We start from the raw sequence: 13,827 nt of genomic DNA on the forward strand, positions 1-13,827 counted from the left end.
CGACAGGATTTTATTTATGGCATAAGGTGTGTCTTGGCGTTACTCTATTTCCTTCCATTTCCTCAATATTCTGTATTTCTAAGGAGAGTCTGGCAATTCTTGTTGAAACTGGAATCCTGTGGAGAAATGAGCAAAGAACGTCTCCAAGTTCCTCTGGCCCCTCATAATAGTGATCAAAATGTGGTCCTGAGTCCCCACCCATAAGGCTTTTTGGGAATTTTTTTTTTTTTTTTAGATAGCTGTACTCCAGGTTACTTCCAAAAAGTTGACTAATTCATTTCTGTTTCTCATTTATATACTTTTATAGCAACACATCCATTTTTAAATATGAATTAGACTCTCAAGATTGTAAAATTTATGTAGTTACAGTGCTGAAGTCACACCAGTTTCCAATCTCCAAAATTGCATATGCTTAGTTTCCAGATGGAAAAATGAATATTCACCACAGCTCCATTAGGAATGCCAATTCCTCACCATTCCCTAGCATTAGGAAATGCAATTACAATACTGTGTCCATTTAAGACATTTTCTGGTCCTTCAAGCCTTGTATTTACATACTAGCTGAAATTGCAACTAGACATGAATAGGGATGATGATATTTGCCTTATTCCAATTTTTCCTTGAGCAGGAGAAAAGCACTTGTGCTTGAAATAAGCAGATGCGAAAACACTTCTCACTAATCAAAATGTTTACCACTAAGTTAAGAGAGGCAGTGAATCTGATACGTATACTTAGCGAGATGAGTATATTTAGTGCGCCAGAATCTTGAAGGAAAACGTTTGCAGCTTAGTTCAAGAGGACCACTAGCAACACCACATTCCTTTGTCTATTAGGCTTTTCACAGTTTATCAACTTGGGAGTCAAGAGTGCCTCTTGTCTCCATTTCAGTACAGACTCTCACATCAATATACTTAACGGCTTCAAATCACATCTCCCAGAGATAACATGGGGGCAAAAGGCAAAGATCTATGTCACTACAAGATACAAAGAATTAGCTTTGTAAAATAGTTCATATTAAATTAAGAAAACTTTAATTGGAATAAATTAGATATCTAATATTCGGGAAGACAAAAGATCATCTAATTGCTCTCAATTTGATCCCAAACACTAGAAAATATTTATAACAGGAAATTCATGAATTAATAGATATAAAGATGGTAAAAAAATTACCAAGATGATTCTGTAAATGTAATGCCCATCCGTGAGTACCATGGGATGCCATGAGTCAGATAAATAGGAATAAATAGGAATAAATAGAAAGCATATAGAAGAAAAAGAGAAGAAGAAAGGAAATATGGAAGTATATCAGAGGAAGTGGTCAAGTTAGCATTTACCTTTCAGATAATGTCCAAAGATCAGTCTGAGCTCTCTTATTTTGTATGAGATAGTATGTAATGGAGTGGTCAACACTGAATCACATCCTGGTTTAGAAGAGTCCCAGGTCAAGTATGACAAATAGTGGCCAGGAATTTAGGCGCTTTGTGTACGGTTTCCCTTCCCCACTCCACAAGACCTCCTTGGGGACAGCTTAAACATCCGATTGAGTCAGGCCAAGCTGATTCATCAGCTCAGTTCAGGAACCTACCCAAAGGTGGCCCCCACCAGAGTGGGGAATACCTTGGCCAGAAGTTATGGTGCCATCCTGCACTGCCTATGACATGTGCCCAGCTCTGTCCCTGGGCTAAGGTATAATATGAAGAAAAATGGGTGACATAGTCCTTATTTCTGAGGTACTGTGCTGATGAACAGAGACTTGAAGACAGCCTTATCTCTAAAATGGAGCATGGAGGTCTAAATCCTAATCCCAAATCCATACTTATTTAATGAGAAACCTTGGACACGCCACTTCCCTGTTATCCTATTTCCATCCTTATAAAGTAGGTTAGGCTGACTCTCCTCTGACTAATATACCCTTTTACATATGACATACAACATAGACACATCTGACTGTGGTGCTATGTTTAATTAAAGTTGAGTATTTTTTTAAAAAATTAAGAGACACTGTATGATACTTGCTACGCAAAATTCCTGGTTTATGGACCATGTTAGAGGTCATAAAGTTCTTGTGCTAACAGAGACCTTAGAGATCATATAGAACTCAATCTCCTTGGTAATGTAGAGTTGAGGAAACTGAGGCCCATAAAGGATTAGGGGCAGAATCAGGATCAGATTCAGAGTCTCCCTAATCTCGTTAAGTATTTTCCCCAGCAGACCGGATCAACATGCAAGTGGCATATTCTTTTTCTCAGCAACCACCCAACACACTAGAATTCACAGGGCTCTGTAGAACACCATGGAAATTACATTTGCCCAGAAATCCTAAAGTTGTAGAGCAAACGCCATGACGGTGACCTGGCATTAGGTTCCACCAGAGTTGGATCCTGTCTGCTTTAATAGGGCACAGTAGTCACTGCCACCGAGGCTCTACATGTGGGCTTGCAATCTCTCTGGTTTTATACTACTTTTGAAAGTATAAAAGGGGTTTGGATGAGAAGAAACTGAGAGAAAGTATACCACATGCTCACAGAGAGAGGCTCTACCCTGGATTGTGCCGGTCTATCTCCATGAGCTCCCTCTAAGAAGTCAATCAAGTCAAATCAACTTACTCTAATGACTTGAATCATACTGGCTTGAGTGTGAATCCAGTTGCATTTTTTAAAAGTAAATGAAATTATTCTAAGTAAAATAATGTTTTTAAAAAGTTAAAATATGAGTCACATGCTATTGAACAAAGAAACTTAGACAATAGAAATATATAAAACAGAAAGTGACATTTTCCACCCGTGCAATACCATTTCCCCGAAATAATCATTGTTAACAGTTCGATTTACATCCTTCCTTTTATGCATGTAGGAACATGTTTATAAATATTTGACTTTTGAAGTTTGACTAATGTTAAAAAGCTCCTTATTAAAGATCATAGGTCAAAAAAAAGATCATAGGTCAAACTCCTGCTTAATAATGTATTAAGCCCTTAATCTTTGGGGATCCTAAAAGCAAACAAAATATGTATGGAAAAGGCCAACCTGGCTTGTTGTGACTAGTTTTGACAGGATTGACATGCAAATAAATCAAATCTGGTAATTTAAAAAAAATTTTTTATCACTCCATTTCTTATTAGAGTTAATAATAAGAACTATGAAACTGAAATTATTTTCCAATGCTATTCTGCTGAGGTTTCAAGCATAAGGAGGGTTTCAAGCATAGAAAAGGTCTATTTAATACTAAAGGTATCTTATTTAACACTAATTAAAATTTTACTTAGCACAATCTCTGTGGTGTTCTATGTTCTCTGGCTATTTCTTTCTATTACAAGAATAACTACGGCCAGGACAATGTTCCCCTGATACTCGGAGAGGTGGTTATAATTTGGTCTGATCTGAAGAAACAGTCTCTCCAGTCTCACCATGACTAAGGCAAGTGCACGCCCGAATACCTGAGGGTTTTGCCTGCACTTGCCACAGTTGAGGCAATGTAACCTCAGGTGCTATTTACCTGAAGTGCTCCCACGCTGCTGAGCACCTGACAGCTGCTCAAGAAGAAGGGACACCTGTAATTGGGAAAGAATAGTAGCCCCCCATGGAAAGCACTCACCCCTATGGACCTATAATTAGAATCAGATAACACCCTGCAAACTGACTGCTGGCCCTCATGGTCTCAGACAAGCTATTAGTTTTCATTTAGTCCCTTGTAGCTGAATAGGATCCATGTGGGTGAGGTGCAGAATGTGTGTATTTAGCACAAGTATTCGATGGGGCTCGGGGCATTGTAGTCTGAGATACCAATGAGTCCTGGTTAGCCAGAGAAGAAAAAAGATAAAGCCTAAATGATTGTCAGAGCAAACCAAAAGCTGAGCAATTTGTGTGAATATTCCTCACTTTTCTTCTCAATTAGGCACAACTTCGACCTCTAATCTAAACTTCACCACTGTTTTCGCTGTGCTGCTGGAGTGCTGTTCACTGCCTCAATTTCATCTGCAGAATAGGGTTAGGAATGCTTATCTCCAAAGGAGTATCAGTTGTTTCACGCTCAAGACGGATGTTGAAATTATAGATCAATGGTCACGAAATCTCATTCACAACAATCAAAAAAAAAAAATTGCCCAATTTCTTTTGTTTTCCTGGAATTTTTTTTAAAAGTCCATTACTACTTGAAATAAACTAGGGCATTGTTTCTCAAACAGATTCACAAGTTCTGAAAGAATTTTTTAATTTGGGATTTGCCTTTGAATTATGAGTTCAGAAAAGTATTTTAAGAGTGTTCTGGACCACTGGATGATAACCTTGTAACCAAACACTGTCTTGAGTTCAGCACCTGCATTTGTATGTCCAAAAGACTGGTGCTAAACTTTCAATGTTGTATACAACACTGTTAACACGCTGTATACAAAGTAATGTACTAAACTGATTGCACAAACAATATAATGGATCAATAGATAAAAACCCAATTGTAAAAAATAACAATAACAGCAGTGACAACAATGGAGCCTCCAATAATGGTCCTTCATATTCAAGATAGAAAGAATCAAGTCAACTAGTAAAGTATAAACAACTAAACACATCTTCCTTTTATTAAACCCACCAACAGCAATTTAGTTTCCATAAATATCATCCATTGCTCCTCTGAATTTACTGGTTTTATAATTATGGATATTTAATTGATAAAAATATTTTGGTGTTATGATACTTGGGCAGCAAGACCTCCATCATTATTCTACTTTTTCAGAATTTTCCTAGATATGCGCACGTGGATTTTTTTTTCACATGAACATTAGAACATTTTTGTCAAGTTTTCTCTAAAATCTCTTTGGCATTCTCATTACAGGAATGTGTTAAAAATCAGAACTTAATCTGAGTGGAGTAACTTATTAATAATACTGTGTCATGAAATCAAATCAAATCCTCGTGTACATGTCTGAAAAAGAAAACTTTTTTTCTACATATATATCTAACATATTTCTATTCCTACTGTATTTTATGTTTTGTGTATGTCTATGTCTTATTTAAATGGGGTCTGTGTTTTTAGTGTGTTTTTCATTTATTGCTTGCATATAGGGATAGTATTGATCTGCATAATTATTTTGTAACTGATCCCCCTAAATACTCATTAGTTCTGATAATTGAATACTTCCAACTCTTTTCACTTGAATGCCTTGAATTACAGATGCCATTTTAAATGATGTTATTAACTTAAAATTTCTTTAAATCATTTATTTTGTCAATATTTACATTTGATTTCTAACTATGGTACTTGTTGAAATATAAGTAAATTTGAAGATACAATTTTATTAATAAAATTGATTCTCTAGGATGATTTGTAATGCATATTTTCTAGTATGTTCATTCCAATTCAATAATCAGTTTTTCGGTTGCTTCCCTTGGTTTAGACCGCCCTTAATAAACAGTATTTCAATTTTTAAGTAGAGATTTTTATCTTCTTTTAAATATGGGTCTCTCATACAGTATTTTATTATAAAACAGCGATGTAATAGGTTTTTAACCTCTCCATCACACTTTATTTAGTCGGATGACTTAGATTAATTTTTAATTTAGCGATAACATTAAATAATAGCACACTATTTCATATTTCCAAACAGTGACAGGTCAGAAGGAAAAACCTGGTTGCTAATCTGCTGTGCTTGTGCCATGTCAAACTCTGGGTTTCTGAGCAGCAGAGTTTTGGCATTTTTGTTCTGCTTGCTCACTGCTTTGGCCCAAGGAAATGAGTTGGATGAGTGCCCTTCTTTTTTATTCAGAGATGCCATAGATTAATTTTAAAGACTTCCTTTCATCTACATAACAGAATGGGTTCAGATAGCCTTTTAAGTTATTATCTGCAGTTTGGAACTTTGTGCTGGAAAGTCGCAGCAGCTATACAAAAGGGGTCTGTTAGAAACACTGAACAATGAGAGTTTGACATTTTTCTCCTTCTGCCTCCAGAAAAGAACCAAAGCAACTATTTTATTGCATTTATGTATTTCACAAAAGAATGTAGGGTTATATTTATATGCCAGCAAGCTTCATGGAAATGGCAAAACGGTGCGGCTTGTTTAAGGAGACACTCTCATTAATACCTCATTCCCATTTAGTTGACTGAAGGAAAGTGACAGCAAATTATTCTGTATGTTCTAGGCACTCCAACTGTGTACTTGTTTAAATGTAAGAAAAATAAGGAGCTATGCCTAGTCTAGGATGAAATTCAGCCTTACTTTTTAGGGGGAAGAGGGCAAGGGAGGGGGAGATCAGTAAACGCTGCGCAACATATTCAGAATTTTGGCTGAATACCAATCTTTTAAACAGAAATTAAACACAAAATATTTTTTTTGCCCTTCCACATAAGTGCTTCTTAATTACATTAGTTTTTTTATTTTTATTTTTTTTTTCAGTTTCCTCTCTTGACTTCATTGATTTTGTGAGAGCCTGCATGTGCACACATTCTTTGAATAGAAATTGCTTTAATTAAGAGCCACCTGAGCCAGAGAGCTCACCCTGGCTCAGGAAATTCAGTTCTCAGCTTAACAAGGTGAGGATCTGGCACAAAGGTTTTCATGTCCCCATTGTCCTTCCAAAGGAGCTGTGATTTTCCAGGACAATCTTTTCTTTGAACCCAACATGAAAACACATTAGAGCTCTTTTTGGAACAAAGAAATATACATAGGAAATAAAGACATTGTTTTATCAAAACCTCAGTCTACTCTGACGTAAGCTGGCTAAGAAAGAGTCTCCTTCCAAGAGGAAAGCGAATCAAGTCTGTTTTCTCCATACTCAACTTGGTTGGTTTCTAGAAAAGTAGAAGCAAGCTTTCCCATTTTCTCTTCCTGGGAGTTTCGTCCCAATTTCGCCACGTTTATCCTGCACAGGTTGTGAGCCTCCTGCCATTCAGTGGGTAACCAGGGCCGGGTCCAAACTCCTTTATTTGGACTGCTTCTGACACATTATTAACCATATTTATTTAATCTGATTCTGCCTCATTCTGGGATGAGAAGGAGCCTTTGCTGTCTGAATGTGGGCTGCCCCGAACACAGAACACTGTCCTGCAGCCTATCTTTCTCCATGTAACTTCCACTGTATGAAGGTCTTAAGGTGGCTAGGTCGAGACCAGTTCAGGGTACACTTGTCTAAGGTGTTCTGTCTACATCATGTCCTCTGGCATACATGGTGAGCTTGCAGTCCCCCTCAAGCTCACTGCTGCATATAGCCAAGGGGTCAACTTCCTCCTTCCTCTTTCAGAGCTCACCCACCACCCCAAACAATCCCTCTTACCCATAGACACAACTACAGGTTTGCCGTGACAAGGTCCTTGCTGAGCCCCATTGCCTCTGGAAGTCTTTTCAGTGCCTCCTTTCAGTGTTTCTCTAGTTTCTTCTTCCTTCTAGATTCTCTACTTGAAATCCAGTTCTTGTTCCCCACCTAACAGTGTGGACTTGATGCCATCCCTCCACCTACCCTCATTTTTGGACAAAAACTCCAGCCCCATTCACTTCCATTACCAGTCTGAGGTCTTGGACTCACAGCTTAGTCAAAAGCTTGGGCCGCCTCTGTAAGATGCCTAATAAAAAAAAAAAAAAAAAACATTGCAGGACATAAATAAGACTGTAGGGAGTACAGAATGCCGAAATTGTGGTTATTGTCTCTCAGGGCTTGTTCTCATTCTAATATCAATAATAACAGGACTCTAGTGATGGAACTTTACAGTCTGGTACCTGAAGACACTTAAAGAACATTCAAACCAAGTGCTGACAACAGCCACATGGTTTAGTTCATATTAAACTTTCCAAGTACTTCAGTAGACACAAACAAAAATATATATCATAATCTGCCACTTTGAAACTTTTTAATTAAAGAGATATAACTTTAAAACATTTTTTCTACACTTATTTAGCACCTACTATATATGCCAGGCAGTGGACCAGGCACCAGATAACAGAAATGAATAAAGAACTAGGTGGTTACCACGGGGATGTTACAATGCAACAGGAGAAAAGAGACACAAACAGCAGTGGTGCTCTAATAGATACGAGCCCTGGGAACAGCAGGGACTTGCAGCAGTGCTTAAGATGCTCTGAGTGGAAGCGATGGGTCGTGTTCTAAACATTTATCAAAGTCCTACTGTGTTTCTGACACTAGGAATAGAGTTAAAAGACAGTCCCTGTTTTGAGGGAGCTCACCATCTACTAGGAGAGCAAGATAAACAAACAGATGGATATGAAACAGGGAATACAGGGCATACTGTATGGGGTAAATGGAACTCAGAGAAGGGGCTCTAACCATAGGTAGTTGAGATATGTAACTGGCCAATCAGAACTGACTCCAGTCATAAACGGTTGGCTCCATAAATGGCTATACCAGCTAATTATGAAAGGACCCGGTCCCTAGCCCTGTATGGATGACCAGGGAGCTTCCAGAGCAAGTGATGCCTGATGAGACCCTTGAAGGACAAGTAGAAATTGGCCAGAAAAGATATTTCAAACAGAAATAACAGCACGTACTCATGTTTGGTGGAGTGAGAGCACAGTGCATACTCAGGAGAATCGGCATGCCTTCCCTAAACACCCCAGTCGGCATCCAGGCCAAACGCCCCCGGTAGTCTTATCAGAAGCAGGCCCTGTGAAATGAGGCAGCCTGCTTGTTGAAACCATCTAGAAACCATCGGAAGTGACATTTGAAGATATCCAGGACTGGAAACAACACACACATGCACACACACACACACACACACGCACACACACACACACACAAACACACCACTGCTGTTAGTAACTAGAAGCCCAAGATACGCCCTGGGTAACGAAGACCAACCCCCTGAGCCAAGGATGGAAAGGGAGCAATAGGTAAATAAAGGAAAGCTGACGATAGAGGGTGGCAGAGAAGAGAACAGGCTGCCTCAAGAAAGGCCTGAAAAGAAAAGGTAACGATCAAACCCTAAAACTGCTCCAAGAATCTAATTCATGACTTAAGAGAAGGTAAGTTAGTAAGACTAAATGCGATAATGTAAATTAAATGGAAAATGAGAAAAATCCAATGCAACAAGTGCAGTGAGCATTTGTTGTTTCCGCCTGCCCAGACTTGCCCGCATTCTTCTGCAACGGAGCCCCCTCTCCTGTGAGGACCCCAGCTGTGAGGTTCAGATGAGCCTGACCCTCCTGGCCCCTCCTCCACCACAGGCGTGGGAATATGAACCAGGCCTGTCCCAGGTAGCCCATTTCCTCTAGCCCCAGCAGTGGGTTCACAGGTGAGCCCATGATCTAGGCAAGACCAGGCAGTCTTCTCCAGGACTTTCCTGCTGGAGTTCAAGCGAAGGAGCCCTTCCTCACTGAGAGCTGGAAGCAGGTTGCAGGTGAGCCTTGAGATGCTGTAAACCATCTTCACCAGTGGTGAGGGATGAAATCTTGACTATATCCTTTCAGTCTCGAGCTGATATCCAACCCTGGGCTTCTCTGTTTTTTGAGCTAATTCCCATTTTTGCTTGAGCTAATTTAAGTTGGGGTCTGTAGCTTATAACCCAGAAGGTCTTTGAATAAAGGGAACCTATACTTGTTGAGTTGCCCCGCTGTGCAAGCATGGTGGTTACTTTATCTAAAATAAGTCAGAAGAGATGATGTACTGTGACATTATGGAAGTGCCAGGGTCTTGTATATTCTGAGGCCATCAAGAAAACAATTCAACAGCTAACTAGTCTAACAGGACTGGTGATTAAAATACTGTTGACTCGGTTAAAATATAAGGGTGCCAAAAAGTCAGTAACCAAGATCATTAGTATTTTAGTGCAAAAAATCCAGAATAAACAAAATATTAAAATTTAAAATAAAGACAAGATCAGACCCTGCACTTGTGTGACTCATCTTCACCTGCTCACCCTAATTCCGGCCTTGCTATTTAGTGGCTCTGTGCACCTTGAAGAATTTGTCACTTCCTGTCTGTGTTCCTGTCCTAAATAGCAAAACAATCCTGAAAGTGGGTGTGACTCCCATGTTCATATTTGGGGACACCGGGATAATGTGAAGCCAGAAACTACCTAAAATCTGTGTCTTCTCCCTGTAGAGAGGAGAGGATGGGGGAGAAAGGGAGATGCACCCCATACCCAACCTAGGGTTGGAGGGAGGAGAAAAGCTAGAGGGGGTGATGGAACTCTGTCTTCACTATTGAGATAGGGGCAGGGGTGGGTAGAGGGTGAGGGGACTGTCTCCCCTATGAGAAGTCCTCATGCATCAGGGTGATGAAAAACATCAGACCCTCTCTGACGATGACGGCCTTCTCTAGTTCCCTGATGGAATTAGCCAAATCTCCAAAGGAGTTTTGAAGACACCAGTGAGTAATGAAGTGCACACTGTGTTTCCTCAACTTCTCTCTTCTTGTTCCTTTAATCTGGCCCCATTTTCTAGGAGCCTTTGGGGCTGGTGTCCCAGTTATAGAATTATCCTCATTGAGCAAAACACAAGGAATGAGGCAGAAGTAAAAAAGAGAACTAATGGGCTACCAACTCAGAATTAGATCACCGAGGAGACATTAGGACCTGAGATATAGCCAAATTCTGCTTACTAAACTATCATTTTTTTTTAATCTATAAATTGAAGATAATAGTTCTTACCTTGCTATATCAAGGTGTTTCTAAAGAATAAAGACTACACAACAAAAAGGGCTTCAGATACAAGAAACTGTTCTGTATATTTAGCTAGAGAATTTTTTTAAATTACTTTTATTTCCTTTTAATTTAACAAAATGGTGAGGGAGTTCTTGGCATTAACTGTGATTTGTACTGAATGAGAAAACATGCCACTTTATTATCTACATTAAAATAATCAAAGTGGCTAACATTTATATGCTGTTCGCCATACTAGGTTTATATATATTATCTCATCTAAAAGTAGAATTTTTTTAAAAAAAAAACAATGGAATTTACATAAAGTTAAAGGGAATTTTTATATCTTCAGTTTATTAAGAGACTTATTTTTTTCATTCAATTTTTCATTTGACAAACACTTTATGGATGGATAAATGAGCATATAGACTTTTTATTAAGGCCTCATAGGATGACTTCATGTTATCTTAAAAGGCTTTAGAGTCCTATTTATAAGAAATAAAACCAGTTTAATTAATAATTTGATTATACTGACACCAAAAGTTAACACCGGCTGTGAACTCCCAGTCAAATGTACTCCTTAAAACCATGCAATTGTCTATATTTTGACTCTTGGTGGTCTCAGTTTTCCTGGAAAATTACTAAAATGCCCCGATGTAGTTCATGCAAAGCAGTTATTCAAATAACATTTAATTAACACCTACTGTGTGCTAAGAACTGTGCTGCTAGTTGCTGAATCTACAGGAATAAATAAGGAACAGCTCTCACCCTCGAGGAGATCATTGTTACCCTAAAAAGAAGGACACAAGTAATTATAATCCATCATGATTTATGGCAACAGAGAGAAATGCACAAAGTGCTGTGGGCACATGAAGAAAACAAACTATGGATTCTTGATCCTTCACATTCTAGGAACAAAAAAATACAAAACCCACTTCATAACACTGAGGGTGTTGTCAGACCCAAGGGACAGATCTGCAACCAAGTGAGAAAAAAAAATTGGGAAGACTGGTGCTTGGAAACCTTACCAGGAAGTGTAGATTATCACACTCTTGAGAGATGTCCCTTTTACCTCAGGGAGCAAGTCTGTTGGAGTCAGATGGTGAAATCAATCATTGAAGCATCAGATTTCAGTTCTGGGAGCCAGCTGAGAAGAACTGGCTGGATTCCACCTCTATAGAGTGGCCTGAGAGGGACAATTCCCTGGATAGACACCTGTACTATTTACTTAAAGTCTTTTTAGCATGTGCGGTAAGCTGACTATACTAGGAAATCTCCCACTCCCATGGCTTTCCCAGATGTTCCGGTAAAAACTGCCCCCGGAAGTCACTGAGTCTAGGGGAAAGAGAAGGGAGAGAGTAATAGCACAAAAGAAATTCTCAAATGAGTCGGAAACATGTATTCTCTATCTCACTAAGCCAAAGAGGATCCACTTAATATACCAAGGCTACAGGAAGAGGGCTATGATTTTTCCCAGTTAGCCTTTTATTTTGGCCACATACCCATGAAATAAAAGAATTGACACCTGTGTGGATTCAAGTTACTTTGAAATAGCCCCCTGCCAGTCTTGCCAATAATCATAATTAGTTTTCCACACGTGTTATTTGAAGGCATTGACCATTGACACCTTATCTAATGAATAATTGGTCAAACTATAAAAATGTTGTTGCTAGAACAGGTAGATATCCAGCTGTGAGAAATCTGAGGCCCAGACAAATTAACCGAATTGCCACACAGAAAGTCAGTGGTAGAATAAAATCTAGAAAACCAGAGCCAAGCTCTGGACTCCTAACCAAGGGTTTTGGTCAGAAGGTGTCTTGTATACATTATGGCTCTCACCTGTACAAGGATACTGAAGAAAGAATGATAGTGTTTATATTTGCGAGAGACTTTTTTTACATATTAACAAGCTTTCATGTACATTTTTCTTGGCAAGGCTTACTTCTCTTCCTAGCTATCAGCTCAGTTTCTTATTGTGTTTCAGATTCTTTGATTCAGGGAGAACAGCCCTAAGGCTCAGCCTGAGAGCTCTACACACTCCCTGCTTTCCTCTCATTCCAGGTGGAAGGTCCACCTGGAAGCCTCCCAGGGCAAGCCCTCCTGAGGGAAGAGGAGAGAATACCACCCAAAGAGCTCTGTGAGCTCGCCACCTCCAGTGCGCATGTGTTTCCAGCCCTGGCAGAGACCACCACTGGGATTTAGCGAGAAGCCTGCAGAGTAATTACTATTGCTGTGGGGCTGACAGCTATTAAGGACTGGTTAGGGAGTGTCAGTTTTCCACAGGCAACTGCATTTCTGAGAAAAGGACCTGACCTTGGTGGGGGGGGGGGGGGGGGAACCACAGAACTAGCAGCTATTTGTTGAACCTGAAGTGGCGAGAGAGTTCACAAACTTCTTGATCTCGCATTTCTGGCATATTCTAGCCACTCTGGACTAAGATGTGGGTCTAGATTGTAAAATAAGCATTTGAACCCTCCTCTCCCTTCCTCCAAAACACATGCTGAGAGTATACTGACCAGCCTTAGGAATTCTTCACAATTAAGGAAGAAGTTGGGAAGACTTGGACTTGAAAAATGAGACCAACCAGTTATGGCACATGCTTGGATATCCATTAATCTCCTCGTATTTGGGATGCCAGGAAAGGCACATATGCTGGCTGGTACTTTGGAAGAAATGAAAGCAGTATCGGATCCCACCCCTGCCTTGAAGAAGCATACAATCTGGATCAGAGCTAACCACTTTAGAACAAATAAAGACCGAAATAAGACTAAGCACCAGAGATGATGTCTTGTGGCACACACAAGTTTAGAGAGCAGAGAGGCCACTGAAACTAGAGTGTGGCCCTCAGCCTTCCTTACTTCAGGCCCTCTGTAGATGCTGTCCTCTCAGGAGTCGGTCCCAGCCTCCTTGCTCAGACTGACTCATCTAGTTTGGCGGTTCCTGAGAACACACTTTAGGACTCTCTCAGTTGCTACTCATGGATACCCAACTTAAATGAGCATAATTCATGGGGACTCCATCTTGGCAGCATGCTAGAATCACCTGGGAAGATTTAAAGACTACCTACGCCTGAGTCCTATCCCAGACCCATTGAATCAGAGTCCCCAAGTGAGGGGCTCCACCATCAGATTCTAATGGGCAGCCAGGTTGAGACCACTGGTTTAAGTAACAGAGGGTAATTTGCAGTCTCACAGAGGAAAACCGCAGAAGGACCAGGTGGAGCTGCCCTTAGCAACAGTCGGAACCAGG

General features: G+C 39.9%; 1 long non-coding RNA gene across 1 annotated transcript in view; it reads right to left on the minus strand.

Annotated features, from left to right (window-relative positions):
• Positions 1 to 7,496: 7,496 nt before the first annotated feature.
• LOC107499575 overlaps positions 7,497 to 13,827 on the minus strand; it is a 91,312-nt gene continuing 84,981 nt past the window's right edge. The window contains exon 5 of the long non-coding RNA XR_004955876.1: positions 7,497 to 7,548. This is a non-coding gene — a long non-coding RNA (uncharacterized LOC107499575). The remainder of the gene's footprint in view (positions 7,549 to 13,827) is intronic.

The sequence above is a fragment of the Rousettus aegyptiacus genome, unplaced genomic scaffold (assembly GCF_014176215.1).
Source record: "Rousettus aegyptiacus isolate mRouAeg1 unplaced genomic scaffold, mRouAeg1.p scaffold_m13_p_2, whole genome shotgun sequence".
Classification (NCBI taxonomy): domain Eukaryota; kingdom Metazoa; phylum Chordata; class Mammalia; order Chiroptera; family Pteropodidae; genus Rousettus; species Rousettus aegyptiacus.